Source organism: Lagopus leucura, unplaced genomic scaffold (genome assembly GCF_019238085.1).
Source record: "Lagopus leucura isolate 7727_CA_CO unplaced genomic scaffold, USGS_WTPT01 Super-Scaffold_100017, whole genome shotgun sequence".
NCBI classification, from domain to species: Eukaryota; Metazoa; Chordata; class Aves; order Galliformes; family Phasianidae; genus Lagopus; species Lagopus leucura.
The window spans coordinates 10,440,385-10,462,368 of NW_024962271.1; the positions used below are offsets into that span (position 1 = coordinate 10,440,385).

General features: G+C 36.3%; 1 long non-coding RNA gene across 1 annotated transcript in view; it reads left to right on the forward strand.

The window, feature by feature from the left end:
- LOC122183336 overlaps window positions 1-21,984 on the forward strand; it is an 85,674-nt gene that overhangs the window by 45,182 nt on the left and 18,508 nt on the right. The window contains exon 4 of the long non-coding RNA XR_006180232.1: window positions 14,133-14,188. This is a non-coding gene — a long non-coding RNA (uncharacterized LOC122183336). The remainder of the gene's footprint in view (window positions 1-14,132; window positions 14,189-21,984) is intronic.

A 21,984-nucleotide genomic window follows, 5' to 3' on the forward strand; every position in this document is an offset into this window, starting at 1 on the left:
CTCTTTTACGTTATTACTATATACTAATTCTATACTATTACTCTGATTATAACATCATAACTCTTGTAATCATGAGAAAGAGGTAAGGAAACCTTTGAAGTTTTGCCTTTTTAAGAAAAAAAGGACAATGGTGCAGAATATTTAGAAAAAATGTAATCTGAAGGACTCAGGTAAATATCAGTGGAATTATATCTGGAAACATTACGCAATTTAGTAATTACTGCCCTGACATGGCTTATAGCAAATTAATTGTATCTGCATATATCAAGTATATATATGGAGATGTCAGTGTAATCTCTGTCAAATTCCATGAATCTATGAATCTGATAAACATCTGCAGACAGTACAAAAAGTGTGCTTAGTCAAGCAATTTGTCAGAAGCGCATAAAAACTGCTTCTCCCAACCCTTCCCTGTTAACTGAGCATATATATATATATATGTTTTATATATATATATAAAACAGCATCGGCAAATGTTTGACTCTTGATCCAAAAGCAAGGAATCATTGCTAAGCTTTTCATAGAGTATACCTTGAATGTGTTATGTCCCGAAGAGCAAGATAGCAGACAACCAGATAGAATAGTCTTAAATACTTGGGATAAAGCTGACGTATGAAAATGTTTTAACATTATTGTTGCCGAATCCAGTTCTGTCTTCAGTAGAGTATATGTGGATGATGAAGAAAATGTTGTCATCCTGGCAGTAAAAAAAACAGTTTGTGTCCAGGGTGATCTGCAAGTAATGTATTTTTCCAATGCTGACAGTGTTTGTCTTGATACAATTACTGGTGATTGTTAATGATTTTCATAGTTGTTGCTATAAACCAGAGCTGAAGTACTATGAACACAGCAAAAACTAAATATCATTTCAGATAGTTTTTACCTAGTGTAACAGTAGTCCCTGTTTTTTGATTATTCAAAAGCAGCTGGAGATTCAATCACTGCTATTTGCCAGCTATGTTTTTAGACTGTGCAAGCAAGTAGTTGAAAACCCTCCCTTATAGGTATAAAAATCCATACAGGCCTGAGCAGAAAAGACACAAGGTACAGTGTCTTTTTCTTTCTGATACACTTGAAAAATAGTTTTTAAAAACAGCCTGAAGTACTTGATACTCTAATACTAAACCAGTCTGATTCTCTTGCCTAAATAACGTGAATTTGTACTTGCAAAATATTTTAAGATGTACATTTAGTAGAAAAGATTAGTACAGGCAAAGAACTTTATCACTAGATTGAATAGAAGTTGTTCGTACTATTCTAGATGGTTGAAGAAACTAATGTGAACTGCTTCTATAGACTTACTGAATTTTCTGCAGTAGACACAGGGATAGTAGTGTCAAGACAGTGTATTCATATAAGATAAGGAAAATATCAATTTCAGGGATGCTCCAGTTGTCTCAACTGACAACACTGTTTTCATTTGAACTCATTTCACTGTTTAATAGTCTTTATTTTGAAAGACCATAGCCATGTATACGTTTGATTGGCTAAGCCTTTATAAGAATTTTGCATTCAAATTGGTCTTGGAGTTTCTCATAGAATTTGGGAGTCAGTAAAATTTGAATGACAGTCATCAGATGAAGTCAAAGGGCTCAAAGATCTTCTATTTGTAAGTAGAGATGGCGGAGAAATATTTTTGCAAATCGTGCTTCTTTTATGTGCATGTTATGTCTCTATAATTTTTTTTTCCCCTGATGGGATATCTGAACTATGAAACGAGGCATCTGTTTTTCCACTTTCATTGATCAACTAAAGCAGTCAACTTCCTTATTCCCATCTCCTCCTCATCTGTATTTTTTTGGCGGCAATCACATTTTCTGGGCAGCACTTCCAGCACTTCCTTGCTAGTCTATAAAGGCCAAAAGGAAGATTCAAACCAGTCTGGAGCTGAGTAGTCAGGTCATCTAATTTATCTCCTCTACACTGACTTTTTTCATCACTTAAGATGTTGCTCTGTAGATGAGACAGTCTAATTAGTTACAGAGAGTATAATCCAGGAATCACTGCCTTCAGTAAGGTACTGTACTTCAATTTTAATGAAGTATTATGGAAGTCTTAATTTTAAATGAACTTCATTCACTACTGCTAGGATAACAATAATAATAGTAATAAATATTTATCTCGATAAGCATTTTATGATGAAAAAAATGTAGTGATACATAAATAACCAATAGCCAGAATATTTTAGAATGAGTGTTATCTCTTGTCTTCATGTTCTTGCAAATGAGGAAAGTGAGACTGTAGATGACAGATCCACAGCAGTCCTGAAAAGAATAAAAATGTTCCAAGCAAATTTTATGTTTTCATAACTACTGGAATGTTCTGAAAACCTGTTCTGAATTTTCCAAAGCATAGCACTATGTAGAGGCAAAATAAAATTCTCTTTTTAGGATTAAAAAATAAAAAAAAATCTCAAGGGACATAACCAATACATTTAGAAATCAAAGAACAGTTTAAAGCTGACGATCTCCAGCCAATAAGTATGGTTTCATAAAACTGGATGCACTTCCATTTTGCTCCTACTAGATGGGGGGCTCTGTAAGAACTGCTAGAGTTGTCCTTTATGTTTGTTTTCCATTAAATCAGTTAAATGTTATTAATTGTGAAGGTGATTCTTACTTCACGTAGTATTTGCCAAACAAAAAGCATGGCAACATTAATGAAGGGGAATAAAATCAGTAACTCTTAATTATATATGCTGAAAATTATCTTCATGTTTTAGAGGAACGTAGTAACTGAGGAATTTACATCTTTCTGTCATAAATCTGCTTCTTTCCTGCTTCTGATATTTTGTAAAATTTCCCCTTGAAAAACTTTGTTTTAAATCCCTAAAATTCATATAACAGGAAATTCAATGCCCCAGTGAGATTCTTCACCTGAAGCTCATTTGGAGTGCATCAGTTTGTCAGATCCCAAAGGAAGGTGTTAAAGATATCTCAGATGGCCTATCCTCTGGAAATGCCTATTTATTTCCAATGGCATAATGTCATGGTTCTATGTTTTTGTTTTTGTTTTTTTTTGTTTTTGGATTTCAGTATTCCACATCAAAACATCATGTAGTGTACGGGGCATTAAAGTATCACTGCCCCAATCCCAGCTACCTATCCCTGTACATTACAGCAGTCACGGGATCTGGCCCTTCCAGGTGGGGGGGTGCTCTCTTGCTGCCTTACAGTGGGTGCTGGAGGTGCTTTCCTAGCCGTTCCAAGCTTTTCAGGTTTGAATCGGTCCCGGGAACTCTCTCTCTCTCTCTCATCTTGTCTGATTTATTAATCTCAATTTCAATTAAATTGTATCTATTGTGTTATCTTGTATTCCAATATTATAGTAAAATAAGTTTTCCTCCATAGATTGTTGCCGCTGTTCTTTTCCTCCCTTCCTTCTTTCCCATTTTTGTGGGACTGGGGTGGGGGGGAAGGGCAGAGGCCTGTCGCCCCTGTCACGGACATAGATTGATCTGGTCAACTCCGTGACACATAGAGATCTCCCCTCAGACAGCTACCTCAGATACTGATGTCGGTGCAGATTCAGAGATTAAGCAGACAAGTGAAATGCTCCTCCCCCTCTTTCTTGCCACCTGCCCTATGTCTTTCCCCTGACTTCAAGGACTTAGCTCCAATCTTTCATCCTCAATTAATACGAGAATGAAAGAATGATTTGCTTTCCAATTCTTCTTAAGAAGAGAAACAATCATTTTGAGGGAAATCTGTAGATAGTTTATGTTAGTGCTCAATTACCCATCATTCAGACAAGAGTAAATATTAGGATTTGAGAATCTAGCACAAGTAATAGATTTTTCTTTTTTAGGGAAAGCAGCCTATTTGCTTTACAGCCAAGCATTGACTATTTCAATATGTTCAAGCCTAGGAGGCTGAAAACGACAACACAGATGTGATTCACATAGGGATCACCAGCATGGTGCTTCTGTGTTCTGGCTTGTTGGAAAGCTTCCAGGGGATTTAGGAAGAGAACATACTGCAGAAATGCAAACCATTATTTAGCCAATTAGTTAGGAAAATGTGTTGTTTCAGCATGATCAGATTTAGCTTTGTTAATTTTTATTTATTCTCATTAAAATTTCCGCACACAGAACAAAATATTTAGTCACAGAGCTGTTATCTATAGTTAAAATGGCTATTTATCAATCAGATGTTGCTTGAGAATACCCTGTGTATGGAGGAGCTTACATATCTCCTAGGTGACTGTAGGAACAAAGTAGAAGCATACTGCGTAACAGCAAGACACATCCATTATTCTTTTAGCAGCGTGGTATTTGAGTATAGATCATGTTTTGTGCATGAAATTTATCTGATTATTTTGAACCTATAAAACCTAATTGAAACATTTTTAGTATTAGATTCTTCTTTCCTAGAAATTGCAGTATGTTTGGTCTGGGGAGAGGTAGAAGAGACCATAGAAAAATGCCCCTCAGCGATGTTGTTGTTCTTGCATAACATCCTTATGGACTGGTACAACTGAGCAATGCACACCCATTTTTAAACGTGTAGGTAATCACTTTGTTTTAAATAAGCATGTGCCACATTAAGGTTTTCTTGGTCTTTAGATAATCTACCGTAGATGCAAAAATTTGTAGATGAGAATCAAAAGTGGTTTTACAGGAAGGACTTTCCTGGTTTTCCACATAGTAATGAAATATGATACAAAGCAGCACAGTGTCAATAAATCTACGGGATAAAGGTCAGGTTTACATCGATGGACAGAGCTAGCAAATACATTTGTTCCTGCAATGTCTGTGTTTTAAATGCCAACCTCTGATGAACCCAGTGTAGAAATACACTTTAGGGTTTGATGAGATGTCAGTTTTGTTCAGTGCTGATCAAATAAGATGAATGAAAGTGAAACAAGAACAAAAATATTACTTCTGTCATTTATTTTTTATGCATTACAGGAAGTGGGTCAGTCAGGGAGATTTCTCTTAAACAAATAGCAATCACTGCACAATATCACCCATTGATCTATTTCACAGCAGGCAATAGCCTTTTTGTCAGAAAGGACATACCATTCAAATACCACAGAATACATAGAAATGCCCATGACAGGTTTGAAAAGTATCTTCCCCTCCTTTTATTGCCAAGCCATCTCCTTTCACAAATCAATCTAGGCAGCAGAGGCAGGGCATTGCAAAAAAAAAACAACCAACCAGCCAATCAACCAACCAAGCAAAAAAAACAGCTTTCAGTTCTATGATGAAGGCAGATATGCAATAAAAAATGTAGCATAAATATTGCCTAATGTAATGGAAATGTAGTATTTGGCAAAATATAATTTGTTCTGTTACATGAACCTGAAAACATACCTGACAATTAGGCAATTGCAAAGGAGCAGCCCTAGCAATTTGAAGGCCCAGTCCTTAATCTGAGTAATGTGTCATATCATTAATTCATCATCTTTGTGAAACATTATCAGATGCTAGAGTCCATGTATCCCCCAGGACTATAAATGTTTGCCTTAAAATAAAATGTATTTTTGTGGATAAACTGTTTTGAAAATGTACCACTTGCTTTTATGCTTAATTTGGTTAGGAAATTATTTTAATGCGTTTAAATGCAGTATCCAGCTCTTGTTTTGAGTGATTCAAAGCAGCTATTATGTGTCTAAAGTAAAGCAGCTAAATTCATATATATGCACCGAAGTGGGTTGAGTTCCTAAGCATTTCTGACCTGTGTGGAGGTAAATGTTACTTCCAGTTTATCACCTACATGTTGGCACAGCTAAAGAGCAACACAAAAATGTTCTAGTAATATTTTACTGTTGAATTTGGAATGTCTGGTTTGTATCCATTATTTATTCGAATAACTAAATTACTTCAATTTGCTTGACAAGATATCTTTGCTGATCTTAAAATTCATGAATTATCGTATTCAGAAGATGTGTATTTCAGTGCAATGACATCTGTAAATAGAACTGATTAGATTTAATTCAAAAGACATTTGTCTACTGCTTTGGCATGTTATTTGTGGAGGTCAAATAAACTAAATCATAATGAATGCCTGAAATCAAGTAAGCATTCATCTAGTAATGAAGTGAGATGTGTGAGAAACCTCTCAGCTCTAGCTGAAGTCTGGGTTTATCGGCAGGCTATAATCTTGAGTATCATGTTTCTTTTTAGAGATAAGAATAAACCTCCTCTTCAAAAATGCAGAGGAAAATTACAGCACTTGTGAAAGGGAAAATTTGGTTATAAGAGCAAAATAAATAGAGGAGAAAGAGACCTGCATCTATATGGCTGATTCATTCCTGCTGAGTCTACTTGTTGGATTAGTTGCAAATATTTAAGCATTTACCATTCAATATAAAAACACTACAGAACTTAACCGTGATAACCACCATAACACTCATTATTTAGAATTACCTGTGTTACCCTTGCAACGATAAGAAATGCCAGTAAAAGGTAATACAGAATTTGAAGCTTCAAATTTATTGTTTATATTGTAAACTGTATTCTTTTTCTTTTTTTTTTTAACAATGAAACAAAACACACTGTATATAATTCCACTTAAGTTCTCAATAGATATCCAGCTCTTCAGAGTTGTTTTAGAATTGAGAAGAATTTAATGGCAAGGGAAAGCAGAGAATGATTGTTGTAGCATAACAAATGACTTATATGATCTTTTCTCCTTTGTAATATTGGGTCTGGGTAATTTTGTAATAATCGTAATATTGGATTTTAGCTTTACTTTCCATTAGGAATTCTCTTATGTGATGCTGTATTCTGTGTTTACTTATGTGATATAGCAATACATATTATTATTATTGTACACCTGTGCATTTATCAGCACCACAAAAATGAGACAAAGTGTGGATTTTTTAAAAGATTAGACATTATTCTCAAAAGAATTAGTGTGAAAATTTCCATTTTGTATAGGAGGACTGAGATATTTTCCATTTCTTAAACCTTCCAACTACTAGTCTGTTAGTACTCCATCATTCATCTGAAGTGATCTTGCATCATACCTCTCGTTTGACAGATTAGTGCTGAGGTTTGATGTCAGGACCCAGAACACGTCCCTTCCACATGATGGCTTAGCTGCCAGTGTTGGGAACCTGCTGTAGTTATGTCCAATAACAAAAATCATGAAACTAGGACAAGCTAACTGTACCACTGTGTCTGCAAGGAGAGCCAACTGAGCAGTGCTCCTGAGGGTCATCCTGGCTGAGCGATGGGGCAGACATGCCTGTGTCCTGCCCTGGTCCAAACTCTGTTCGAGGGGCTTGATTCTCAGATCACTCTATCTAGTGATCTGAACTCTGGGTTAAGCCTGGTTCCCTTTCCAGATCTGCTCTGCTTGTCTTGCTCAGGAATGGTGGGACTGCCTTTTCATCTGTGAAGCCTCTGCTGCTGCCTGCCTTGTTTTCTCAATGGGTCTCTGGCTCTGCTCACCACTTGAAGTAGTGCATAAACCACTTTGTCAGCCCAACTAAAGAAGAAAAGAGGAGTTACCTCCAAAACTGGAAGTGAAATGGGCAAAGCAAACCCAAAGGAGGCGGTAGAGCTTCCTGTAAATTATCACTGATCCAAAAGAACTTGCTTTTTGTAGGCCTTTCTTTTGACCAACCTATGAATGTCTTACCTAGTTACCAGATAAGTATTAATTGTACCAGGGGAAGGAAAATAGTATCCTATTGCTCTTTTGTAAGATACAACTCTCTTGATAAACAGGAACCATTCACATTCATAGAATCATAGAATCACCAAGGTTGGAAAAGACCTAAAAGATCATCCAGTCCAACTATTCACCTATTCCCAATAGCTCCCACTAAACCATGTCCCTCAACACAACATCCAGTCTTTCCTTGAACACCCCCAGGCTCGGTGACTCCACCACCTCCCTGGGCATCCATTCCAGTGCCTGACCACCCTTTCTGAAAAGTAATACTTCCTCATGTCCAGCCTGAATCTCCCCTGCCGTAGCTTGAAGCCATTCCCTCTGGTCCTATCACTAATGACACAAGAGAAGAGGCCGACCCCCAGCTCACTACAACCTCCCTTCAGGAAGTTATAGAGAGCAATGAGGTCTCCCCTGAGCCTCTTCTTCTCCAGGCTGAACATTCCCAGCTCCTTCAGCCTCTCCTCATATGGCCTGTGTTCCAGACCCCTCACCAGCTTTGTTGCCCTCCTTTGAACACGTTCCAGGGCCTCAATATCTTTCTTGCAGTGAGGGGCCCAAAACTGGACACAGTACTCGAGGTGCGGCCTCACTAGTGCTGAATATAGGGGAACAATCACCTCTCTGCTCCTGCTTGCAAGACTGTTTTTGATGCAAGCCAGGATGCCATTGGCCTTCTTGGCCACCTGGGCACACTGTCGGCTCATGTTCAGCCGAGCATCAATCAATACCCCCAGGTCCATTTCCTCTAGGCAGTCCTCCAGCCACACTGCCCCAAGCCTGTAGCGTCTCCTGGGGTTGTTGTAGCCAAAGTGCAGGACCCGGCATTTGGCCTTGTTGAAACTCATCCCATTGGCTTCACATTATATTGCACATAAGTAACTCTCAAGTTTAACTATACCTAATTTCAGATGAACTTCTCAGCAGCTGCAGACTTCATGGAAGTCTTCTGGATGTATATCAGAAACCCTAATGCAATATCCTTCATGTGAAAGGATATCCTTCAGCTACAGTTTCCTTCTCTGAACTATTCGCTAACTTATTTTTCTCCCTCAAATGTCTGTCAGATCGTTGATCTGTCTAAAGCACTTTCTTTCCCATCATTAACATAAGTAATTGACCTTTTTAATAATGACAGAGAACAGAGAAGAAGTGTGGAGGGAACTCTATATCCACGCAGTGGGGTTCTTGGCTGTGTCCTCATTTATCCTTGCAGATGAAGTAGTTAAGAGTGTTCAGGACGATGAATTTAGTGGCTGTGTTTATGTCATATTTGTATTATTTTCTATTCTGACAACAGCAAATACTTGGTTAACACACTGCAAACTATCCCATTGAATTCTTTTATCCCCAACAAAAAATTTGACTCATGTTTGTTGACTAAGCAATTGTTCTTACATATTGTTTCCAGTTGTACTTAATAAGCGACTTTAATTTGCAGCACGCTGCGTGCCTATATCTCTACAACCCTGTGCAATAATTTGTATAGTTCTTCCCAATAGTTTAATTGTTTGTAATTGTCATTTTTGAAGGTAACTTCTTGATAATTCAATTGAACAGGTTTTTTTTTTTCCCTTGCTTTTCAACAGTAAAGTTTTAGATATGTTTTATTCAAATTATCCAAGGTACTTCTTTTACATCTCTTTCTAATCTGGTTAACAAACAGTACTATTCTTACTTTTCCTTTGGGAAACAAAGAAAAAGCACCACAAAAACGTATTTCTTTACGTAAATGCAAACAAGGCCACTTAATTAGGTTTGGTAGCGTAGCTGATGAATGGTCTGTATATACTATAAATGGAGTATATATATCATGTATACATACACTTTAGTTAGAACTTTACAGCATCTTAATATGTCTGTGTAAAGAAAGGCTTTAGTTCCAAAAAGCTGCTGCTTAATCAAATTTTACAGGGGTTTTTAGTATTCTAAGTTCTACAGAATGGTTCCTGTAACTTCACACAGGAGAAAATTGTTATGTAAAGAAAATTATTTACTAGATGGCTATATGAAAACACACATGAAGAAGTGGTAGGTGCCTAAATTTTTTTAAATCTGCCCTGAAGTCTAATTCATGATGAATTGCTCAGTGTATGAAATAAAATATCTGTTGACGGCGTAGGGAAGAGAACTTTGAGAAGATAGTATTGGTGTTTTGCATTTTTTGGTACTGGTGATTTCTGCTTGTCAGTGTCTAAAAAGGTGTTAGAAAAGGATTCTAATCTCTATGATGCTCTTCTAAGAATAGACTTTGACTTTGCAATCTCATTATAAAACGAAAACAACCCATCTACGTTGGTGGGTATATAACTTAAATATAAAACATGTATTGATTTTTTTTTTTTTAAGATAAATCAACCGTGCCAACTGTTCATGTCATTTTCTTGCAGTTAATTTTCTATCTCTCACTGTTGTGCAATTTTGCATCACTTCTAAGATGAAATAATACATCTAAAAGCTGTTTCAACCCTCGTTAGCTGATGAAAAGGTGTTGTTTTTTTTTTTAATTTGTTTTTGTGGGTGTTTTTTTTTTTTTTTTTTAAGACAGTATCCTGTATTAAATATTTTCTAACTGTCCATTTCCATTTCCAGTGTGTTTTCATTGTGTTTTATGTATCTTACATAAATACAGTTACACCTAGGCATAATATGTCTGCTGGTTTGAATCACACTGAGATGCAAGAAAAAAGACAAAATTCTTATTCAGGTTTTAGTTTTTCTCCAGTGCTGTCACATCACTTCCAACTAGGTTAGTGACACAGAGATTGGGAAGGGAAAGATCAGTCTGTGTCTACTTACGCTGCTCAGTCTACTGAAAGCGCTCTCCTCGCAGTGTGGGCATTCTGTCTGGTCAGTTCATCAGAAGTAGCTGAGTCAGGTATCATAAAGCAGCTGACCTAAATCTACTTGCAAGTAGCTCAGGCACATCATGCTCATTGTTTAATGTTTACAAGTTTATTGCAGCAATAGAATACTATAAAGCTTTATCTTGTCAATACTAAAACACTACTGCTTCTTTAAACAAATCTGTCTAGAGACTATCCAACTATGAGTACAGTTCTGAAAGTAATGCCTCCTGTTTTATTATATCAGAACATCAGAGGCTGATGTTGGTAGTAAGGCAGTGAAGGTTGAACCTTCTGTCAACGGTTTACGGGCTGGTTTGGCCCGGTTCCGTGACGAGCGGGGCGGAGGGATCCGCAGATCCGCGCCTCCGGAAAAAAAGGAAACAGGAGACCCCAAAATAATTAAAACAGCAGCACCGATCTGAGGAGAAACAAACTAATTTACTAAGTATATTATCGGAATGCAAGATAACACACTATAATACAATATAATCAGAATTAAAGCTAATAAATCAAATATAATGAGAGAGAGAATGTCCGAAAGGTGGATAGGCCTCACCACAACGCTGAGGTGAGATGCGCAGTGCAGTTGAGCAGTAGGGAGACGGGAGCAGCGCCCATGACGAAGGGCAGGCGAGAAAGAACAATCAGGCGACCTTGCCAGGAGTTAAACCTCCTCTCCCTGACCGCAAGGTCCCCTGGGGAATGTAGTTCTTCTTCTCTTCAGGGCAGGTACCCAGGACTTGAGCATTGACAGTTAAAGTCCCAGTGCCCCACATGATGTTATGATGTGGAATACCGAAAGCCAAAAATCACAAAACCATGACACCTTCCCACCAGTACTCCATTACATTTTGTTGCTGTGTGAGATGGCAGCTGCGGGGCAGTCTGACAGAATGGCATCTGACATGGGAGTGCCTGTGAAGCAAAGGTGTGTCATTGAGTTCCTCCATGTGGAAAAAATGGCACCCACTGACATTCATCAGCGCTTGCTGAATGTTTGTAGAGACCAAACATTGAATGTGAGCACAGTGAGGCAGTAGGTGCTGCGTTTCAGCAGTGGTGACAGCAACAGTGGGTCACCTCCTCTGGTGCAAACCTTTACAAGTGCAGCATGCAGGCTCTTGTTCATTGCTAGCAAAAAAGCATAGCTAATGGTCGTGACTATGTTGAAAAAATAGTGTTTTGTATCTGAGAATGTGCTCTATTAAAGTGTTGTTCTGCTGTTTGTGTCTGTTGTAGTTTCCATAAAAACAAATAGGAGGCATAACTTTTGGAGCAACATACATATTATGTGTTTTGAATTGAAAATGAAGGAGTCCAAGGATAGAATTAGAAGTAATATTTCAGGAGAGAATGTCTGAAGAATATTATTGATAGGAGATTTTGCACTGCCAGCCAAGGTTATTAAATCAGAAACTAGAGAAATCCTGAGAGAAGACAAGCATGTGATTCATGCAAGGAAAAATACTTTGAAGGGCATAAAACACAGTTAAATAATATTCATTGTGCAGGTGAAAGAAAATCATCTCCATGAAAATCTGAAGTAACATCTCCCACTGAAAGTGTCAAAAATAATCCTTTCAGATATGAATGATACGCTTGCAGAACTCAGAATGAATTTGGATGCAGGGTGAGAAACTGGACAGTGACCTAGCAATTGTGTGAGATTGACGTAGTACAAAAGAAAGGTGGCTGGAAGGAATGTACGAATTACTGAACAATTTCTTTAGTGTTGCATGTCAGCATGAGGTAAGCCACTCTGGAAAGGATTTAAAAGAAAATGAACTGAATAGGTAGAGCTCTGAAAGGGTAGCTTCAATGGCTAACCACATGATCACGATTAAAGCACTGTGAGAATTTGGACAACAGCCTTGCTGATCTCAGAGATGCTCAGTTTGGGAGGAAAAATTAAGTGTGAGTTTATGAAGAAGGCGGTGAAGATGAGGCCACTGTCAGAAACAGGGATTAAGGAGTAGTTTAATTATCACAATCAGAAACCATCAGTGAATCTACAGGAGCAAAACTGCAGTGAATTGTAGAATAAATATGAGATGATTTGGAAAAATGTGAAATTACTGTCTGGTGCTGTGTGCTGATCTGGTAGGTGAACCTTCATTAAACCAAATGAAGGAGATTTAAAGAAGGGAAAAGAGAAAGGGAGAAACGAAATAGTTTTTCTTGGGTAAAAAAGTATTATTGAAGATGATGTTCATGGATTAATACTTAGTAACAATCCAACTTAGAGGAGCTCTACTGAAAAAAATACTGTAATACCCACATCATACGTTGTATGCCAAATAGTTTTATTTCTGGTCAGAATGTATGTAGTTTCCAAAAGGATGATTTTTGGCAAGTACAGTGCAGACAGTGGACCTAGCTTTGCCTGAAAAGTCATTATATTTTGTATAAGATTTTTGCTACTACTCTTGAATGCCTATTTTAATTTCTTTTAGTATGAAACTTAAGGAATCATGTTTCAAATGCAATTTATCAAAAGCGTTTAAACAGTGCAGTTCAATCAAAATTGCTTTAACTATCTCTAAATAAGAAATGTGTCCATTTTGCATGCTGTTAAAATGCACATTTGTGGTAAACCCCCAATCTGTCTGTCATATCTGTTTTGCTTGTTTAAACCAATAATCTCTACTTAGAGAGGAGTGGAAACTCTGAAATTCTTTATCTCGTTCACTTTGTGCTTTTGACTCTTGGATATGAAATTATTTTTTACTTTTAAACTGTCTGCTTATAAAAAAAAATCTTGTCTTTATGTTTTTGTGTTGGCTGTGCAACTGTTGCCAGAGATGCAGACTGTAGGAAAGATTGAAGAATATATTTGACCTGAAAACTCTAGTTACCTAGAACTACTTGAACATGGTTACAGGGGTATATATGCCTGCATGCTTCAGGGGGAAACACTTATTTTGAGCAGAGGGAACGTTCATAAGATCTGGTAGGTGAAATCATGACCCAAGAAATTAGTGATGAGTTCTGTGTTGCTTTCAAACAGACCTGTACTTGAACGCATAGAACAAGCTAGTGTTTCTGCCAATTTTGCTAACCTTCTGCTAATGTGGGTAGTGGTTTTGTTTTGTTTTCCAGTGGAATCTGAGGAATCCATATTATAGGATAAAATGGTAGAGTAGATTTTGTTGATGGTTGGAGGAGCAGTAGTACCATTACCATTGCTTGGTTGCTTCCTTTAGAGTTTCATTTCCTTCAGTGGTAGCATAAAAGAAAAAAAGAAATATTTCAGGACTACTGAATTCTCTCCCAGCCTAAGTAAGCATTCTAAATTTTGCTTCAAAAGGTAAATATTTTTGAAAGGCCAAGAGGAAGACATGAACATATGCTCTTGAAAAGCATGTGTGTTTTAGGAGCTGTTGTCCCAATAACTTGCACTGAAATGCAATCCTCTAAGTGCACAAATTCTTTCTGAAAACGGAATTTTGGTGATTTCTGAAAAGCTTCCCTATTGATTTTCTTCAGTGTCAGTGGAATTGATCAACAAAAGCTTTGTTGTGTTGGAAGAGATTATTTTAGCAGCTTCCACATTTAGCTATGTGTTTAGAAAAATGCAGCTAACTTTCTGTTTACGAAAACAGAAGCAGTTGATATGACAAGATACTGAAACAGAATGTATTATATTTCCTTGCAGATTGCACTTTTGCATTAATGAACTGTCAGGAAACCCCAGGGAATACAACCAAAGAGGTATTTATTCTTCTGCCTATATGGTTCAATTAAATATCCTATTAATTAATTCAGAATTACTTTACCACTGTAAATAGTTCTTGTGAAGTGTTTACATCATTGTCCCTCTAACACAGCAAACAAGGCAAAAACGGCAACTTCTTGGTCTGTATGTTATCTGGTGCATAGGAAAATAGATCTCCATTTCTGATAGTTTGCTGTGTTTCTAAAATCAAGCACATTATTCCATTCCCACTAAGATCCATTTAAATTTCATAGAATCATCATGGAATTGTTTGAGTTGGAAGGAAGCTGTAAAAGTTTTTTAGTTCAACTACTCTGTGATGAATGGGAACACCTACAGCTCGACTAGGTTTCTCAAAGGCCCGTCCAGCTTGGCCTTTTATGTGTCCAGGGAAGGGGCATCCATCACCAATGTGGGCAACGTGTTCCAGTGGTTCACTGCTATGAAATCAGGTAGAACAGACTGTATAAACAAGATCAAAATCAAGCTTAATTCCAAAAGTCTCTATGAATATGGGACATATTTGTCTCCTGCGTTGCCTCTCATGACTCCTTGCAAAATTCTTTGTTTTTCTTTAATATTAATAATCTGGCTGTATATCACCTTGTAATTGCATAACTCTGCTTTCAAGGTTCTGAAACTTAATTTCTATTCTGTATTGGAATACCAAACTTTTGGGACTTATTTATAAAGCAGAACCTCACTGATTATTCTAAAACTGAAAGTTCAATTTGTCTTTTCTCGAAGAAATTAGAAAAAAAAAACCATAATCAGTAAAAGAATTCCAGTAGGACAGCACTTAGTTGCTTGAGCAGCGGGAAGCTTCAGCCACTGTTAGAACTCGACTTTTAGAAAATGCTTCTTTTGCTACAGTTTTGGATTGTTAATGCATGTCTTTATGGTTAGCAGATTTTGTTAGTTTTGTTGCTTGTTTGTTGTTTTAGTATGGTTTCTAAGTGGATGCAGATGAGCCAAAATACAGTAAGAAATCTTTTCCTTTACAATTTCAATCCCAGTCTTGAAAATGCCATATCTGTGATTTATATTATAAATTTCATGCACACTGTGCAGTTTAGCACTTCATTTTTTAGTGTATTTTCCCTGACTTCCACTAATAACTCACATTTCATTCCTCTTCTTTTTAGAGGATTGTAAAAAATGTGTTTTAACCAGACTCTGAAGCCCCAGGCCCATAAATACTGAGAACTTTTCAGGAGGCTAATTCCTTCATTTCTCCCATGCCATAATTGCTTATCTCATTAAGAGATTGCTCCATTAAATTTATATTTGTATTTTTTTACATCTTATATTTGAAAACATGAATGTATAATGTCTCCCTGGGACTCTGCACCATTATGATGAAAGATACAAGTGCAGTCTAAGACAGACATGTTTAATTAGTGAGCAAACTTGACATTTTCAGTGTTTAGGCTAGACAGGGAAAAAGCCAAGAGCAAATTAGCATGATTTTTTCCTTAATTTTATTTTTTAGATTGTATACAGAAAATAATTTATTGAACTGAAATGAAAATGAAAGTTCTCTACATAGTTCTCTACATACATAGTGGATAAAAGACTATAAGAATTAGGACTTGGTATTTAATCACAGATCCAAATATTCCAAATACTTAGATAGGAGCAATTATATCATTTTTGAATGACGTCTCAAATGCTGTAGGCAGCAGTGGCAGACCCACATCTTAGCTAATAAAATATATTAAATAATCTCCTATTGAAACCCAGAATGACCTTCTGAGATCTATTTTTTTTTACTCTTAATAAAAATTGTTGCATGTATTATTGGAGGCATTTTATGCTTCTAAGACTATCTAAAGAGATACTGGAGGTAGTTTCAAGCTTACAAGAATAGGTAGATACAACTCAGTTTCAGAATTGTTCTGCTCCTACATAATGCCAAAATAAGGATGAGGTACTCAGAAATGACTAGCTTGCCTTACGTATGTGAGATTTCAGAGTTATGTAACATTTAAAGTGTTGAGCTCTACAGACTCAAGCCATTCATTTTGCTTCAGGTGAGAGCAGAGACTTTTACACATACAAAAACTATGAATAGAAAATATTACTTTTAGATTTTAAGAAATTCTTAAAAGGTCTAAATGCACATGTGGATTTTTTTTCATTCAGAGTGGCAAGAGCTGATCTTTGCTATGTAGCTTGTAAAATTAACTCACTGCTCCATGTGTGAGATTCAGTGGATTTAGCTCTGCAATGCTTTGAAAAGTCTTTTGGTGAGGTCTAAAGTCAGCATAAAGCATTGACTTGACCTTTAACAAACTGCCAAAATAGAAAATGTAACATGGAAAATCTTCACATTCATAGCAGTGGTATATTATTTATTCAATAAAGATGGTACATTGTGTTACACTATGGCATAAATCAATGAGATGTTGGTTGAGCATTTCATAAAGAACTGCCTCTAAGCTAATACACTTTTACAGTGATATTGTTTTATCAAGGAGTTATACCAGTTGGTTAATACCAAAGAAAAGAGGCAACTCCCATATGTTAAGAAAGATACAGTGATACTGTTGATAGTTTCTCTGTTCTTCTCGTAAGTGCCACCATTTCACATCAGTTCTGAACTAAGAGCTAGTGTTTTGACTTCTGCTTCCAGGACGCTTGTTTGAATCTGATCAGCATTAGTTGTATGTGGTCTTTAGCATCTAAAAATCAGTTAGATGCAATGCGTTAACTTCATTTTGTATTTATAGAGGTCTGGTGATTGTCAAGTCAAACCATCAGAATTCAATCAGGATATTTGTTTCTGACTTGGACATTATTTAGTGGGTACTGGTGGTGAAGTTCAGAGTCAAATGCTTTTGTTAGTTGTAGTAAAAAATTAATGGACGGCTCTGTAATGTTAGCCCTGTTTTTGCTAATTTAACATATTATGATTTGCTTATATATTTGTTGCCAATACTGTCCAAATACACACCAATAGACATTTAAAATTAAAGCGAGTGTGATCTTATGTCACTTGATAGCTTTCCCACCTCTTTCCATTTTTAGTCTTTCATTGTGGTTCCTAATGGTCATCAGATCTTTACAGAATTAAAGGCCTTGTGCCTTGGAATTAATTTATACCAGCCTAAAATGTTACAGAAACACTTCTGTAGTATTTTATACTTCCTTCACTATTGTATAACAGTGTCATATAAGAAGGCAAACCATTCAGGCTGGCAGATTGAGTCTCCTTCTACTAATTCTGTACAGTATTCCTCAGCAGATCATTAAGGCTTGTGGTCAGTTTTTAGGTTCTGTTGCTGGGGATTTTTTTTTCCTCAACTGGCAATAGAATTTTCGTTCTTTGAAAATCTGTTATACTTTGATGGGTAATGAGTGATTCAGTAGAAAGAAGCAGGAATTTTTCAATTTCACAAACATTTTTAATATGGGCTGGAGAATGAAAGAGAAGAACCTGCAGAATCTGGGAGTTAGGGCCCTTAGGATTTAGTGAAGGCCAACTTTCTCATCTGTGAAGTTGTTTTTCATTACATCTGACATTTTTTGAGGGTGAGTTTTGTTACAGACTATTAGCCTATGGCACTGGGCTGGGAAGATGAGACTTCACTGAGATGCAGTACAAATAATAAAAAAAAAAGAGTGAACAATTGAAATTACAGGGTTATTGGTATCTTGTTGTCAAGGTAGCTTGAGGTTGGTTTTGCACAGAGAGGAATTCAGCTTGCTTTTGAGTGTGATACTGAGAAATGAATTCCGCACCCACTGTGCCCCTCCACTAATTATCAAACTTTCTGAAAAACAAAGAACAAAACGGAACCAATTCTTTTTAGCTTTCACTGTTTAACTCTTGTCGTGCCTTTCTGGATGTCTGTTATAGAATTGAAGGTTTTCAGTGTAATCGATTACAGTATCTGTTTTGTCCTGGATAATGTATATTCCTGGAAGGAACAGAACAGGTAGCTCATTAGTAGATTGTTACTTCAGGGATGTAACTTTGGATTTTTAAGAGTCAAGTTCCTGATTTCACTGCCACTTACTTCGAAGGGAGTGAGCCCGTGTCAGCAAGGAATTAACAATTGCCTGCGTGGCTTCTGAGTAGATAATCAAGTAACAATCATGTTGAAGTCATGAGACATTACCAATGTATTAAATGAAAGAGGATCCAAGAAAGGATATTTCTAGAATAATTTAAGGAGAAACTTCTGAGAAACCTAAAGATACCTTGGTTCAACCTTCCTCCATAAGTGCAAGGCATTTAGCGACTGAGCAGATGTTTGCTGCCTGAAGGATGTTTATAAACAGTAGGCACAAGAAAGATTTCAAAATCGTCTCGCTAAATATTGTCTGGAAGAAAAAAGTATGTGGTCCAACATATATTCAAGGTATTATGATTAGGCAGGAATATAAAAAGGGAACAAATGGCTTTGTAGTAGTTTGCATCAAAGGACTGTAAGTTTACTATGAGTTATCAAAAGCATTGCCATGAAATGTATCAACAGATGAATAATCAGGAAAACATATTTTTACTGTGCTGTTTACCTGCAGTACTGTGACTAGTTTTAGTTCCTGAGTGTTAAATAAAAAAGTTTGGATCACTAGAACTTTTACATGTTTAAATCTCTTATTGTTTTGTCTTGGATAGCCCTTACATTTAGTTGCATTTTCTGGATCTCTGATCTGTCTTCTGAAGAAATGGCTGTAAAAGAAAGGAAATAATTTATTTTCTATATCAATGGTAATTCAGAAAGCAGTATTATCTTTGTATTGCAGTGAGGACATTCAGATTAGTTACTGGAAAACCTTTTAAAGGTAATAATAGTGGTGCACTGCAATAGACTGCCTGGGGAGGTTTTAGAATCCTCCTCATAGTTGGAAGTTTTTAAAAAGACAGTCTAGACAAACATCTGTCAAGATTGATATGTTTGATCTTGCCCTGGGACAGAGGGTGGATGAAATGACCTCTTGAGTTCCCTTCCAGCCCTGTTAGGAATCTATCAAATCATGTTTAGGCTCCCAGGGGAGAAAAGAATTATCCAAGCACAGATAATCTGCTGCAAATGACCTTTGATAATTTCATTGACAACAATTTGGAAGTGATCTCAGAGTATAACTAGTGATGATTAAATGAAATTCTCCAAACTAACATTAATCAGCAATTTCTTCAATTATAATTCTGTGTACATTTCTAGGCTAACTGTATGCCCATATGACTTAATGCTTCTTGTAAAACATAAAATTAAGATTTTGTGATAAAAGAATCTTTACTTAAAAAGACTTATCCCATTGCAACAGAACTGATCCTAATTTCTCCAAGACAAGCCCATCAAGAGAGAATTTTGATAAACCTGTGTCTCTCTGGATAATGGTCTAGCTGCAGAGGACTGTATGACTTGTTTGGAAGAAGATTGGTGTCCTCATTTCACAAGTCGAAAGACAGCTGGAATTTGACTTAAGAGTTCATCTGTAATTGGCAGCTCACTAAAGATGATAACTTTTTGTTTTTTTTCTGCAATTCTCTGGAGCAATGTTTTTCAATCATTCACAATTTTGAGACCTTAAAAAGTTCCACAGATTATGCTGACTGCAGACTAGTGATAGTAAGTTAATTAACTTGTTTAGTGTTAAAGGAATGGCAGTGGTTATCAGGAAAAGAACACAGCAGTTTGAGATCATAGGTGTCTGCATCAAAGATTGATGTCAGCTACTGTAGAGCTGTACTGTACATAGATATGCAGTAGACTATAGCATCAAAGGACAAGGGCAAATTCTTCTAACAATTCTAAAGATACCATTTTATTTAACAAGTAGATAAAAAAGTTTTGTGAGAAATACTGTTAAAATATAAAAACAAAAAAATGAAGAGTTTTCATAGAGCAACAAGATTTCAGATTGGAGGAGACTTCAGGTGAGCTCGAGTCCAATCTTTTTCTCAAAGCACTGTTGGATATGTTAAACTGAGATGAGGTTTTTGGGTCTTTATCCAGCTGGGTCTTCAGAATTACCCAAGGCAGACTGCACAAACTCTCTGGGCAACTTATTAAGCTGCTTGACTCTCTTATTGATCTTGTAGTGCTTTACTACCTTTATACCCTCTCATGCTTAGAAGGGTAATGGAATGCATTTTTTCTTACCACTGACAGTGTCTCAGTGTAGCACCAGCAACCAAATTTCTCAATGCACTGCAAAACATTAATCTTTATAAACAGATGTTTATGACTTTGGTCTTCCAGCTGCCTTGCTGTATCTGTATAAAGGAATTCCTTTGAATATTAGAGAAGCTTTGGTGAAAGCTAAATTTATGCTAATTAAGATTTTTCTTTTACAAATAAAGATATTTTACTCTTGCATAAATATCAACAACCAAATCTATCCCTTTTTACACTTGAAATATTCAAAACTGACAAAGTAGTAGCTCAAGGACTGATTTAATGAGAAAATGCTACTACTATTATCTCTTACTGAATTAAAGAACATTGAGGCAATCAAACAGATTCATCTAGTATGTTGAAAAAGCTTTATAAATTCATCTCATTGAAAAGAATGTACTGTTGATTTCATTGCTTTCAAATACACTGGTTCTGGAAATAAAGTTAGGTATCATAATGTGAGGGAAAAAACTTATTTAATATAATCAAAATGGAAAAACAACAAAGAATTGAATACCCTTATTACACATGTGAAAAGCTTTTTCTAAACAACTGAATTAATTATCCCTACAAGCAAAAAACAGATAAGTAGTTTCTGTATCTTCAAAGAAGACAACTTTGCAGTAAGTAATATTCTTGAAAGAAAATTGATAATAATTCTTTTTCAAAGAGTGTAATATAATTTTGGATAATATTCCTTTTTCTGAGTCATTTACATAAAACATTAATTTAAAGCAAATTAATGAAAGAATCTCTCAAATTATGATTCACTGTTCTTATCTGGGAAGAATTTAAATGAAAATGCTATGAAAAATCTCACGGATATGCTGCAGAGGAGCAAAACAGTTACGGAATGTTATAGTGAGGGAAGAATAATGAGTAGGAGCTGAGTACGAGTGTAAAATGATGCCTGCACTCAAGTTTGCTTTGTATACTGTCCTTACAACTGTACTGTCACAGAAATAAAAAATGCAAAATTTAATGGACAGCAACCTGCTGAGCTTTGTCCAAACATCCATCATGCATATCAAAAGGAACTTTCCTGTTTAGAAGATTTAAGAGTCAAGATAGAAAAACAGTATAAAAGGAAATCTATTATGTATTATGTAGCTCAGCTGGTAGGTCTGAGGACAAGCTATTCATTTTATCTAGGAATGAAAATCTCTTACTGAAGATGATTAAGGTTTTTAACTGCAGACATTTGGTGCCTTATAGGTGATTTTTCCAAATTGATCAGGTTGTGTTTAAAGATATTTTTAGATTTGGAAGAATTCTTCTAAATCCTTGTAAACTGTTTGACTGAAGTTCTGTCTTCCTGTAAAGAACAGTAGAAGAAATGGCTTATTCACTGCCATTTCAGCCCTGCCAGTATGCTCACAGATGTATAAATGGTAAAGGACATTTGACCTTATTTATTTATTGGCAGCAGTTTGAAGCAAAACTGTAAGCCCCCTTGGGACACTTGATAAGGCTTTTCCATCATGTGCAGGACGTTCTGAAAGTAGCAAAATGTTTTCTTGCTAGCTGGAAAAGCTGTGATTTGCTGCTCTCCATTTTTTGTGTCCTAGTTCTTCTGCCTAAACTATGTGAAGTCTGCTCCCTTTGATAATATTGCCTTGCTTCTTAAATACAGTTTAGAATATGACTTACAGTGTTTCTTT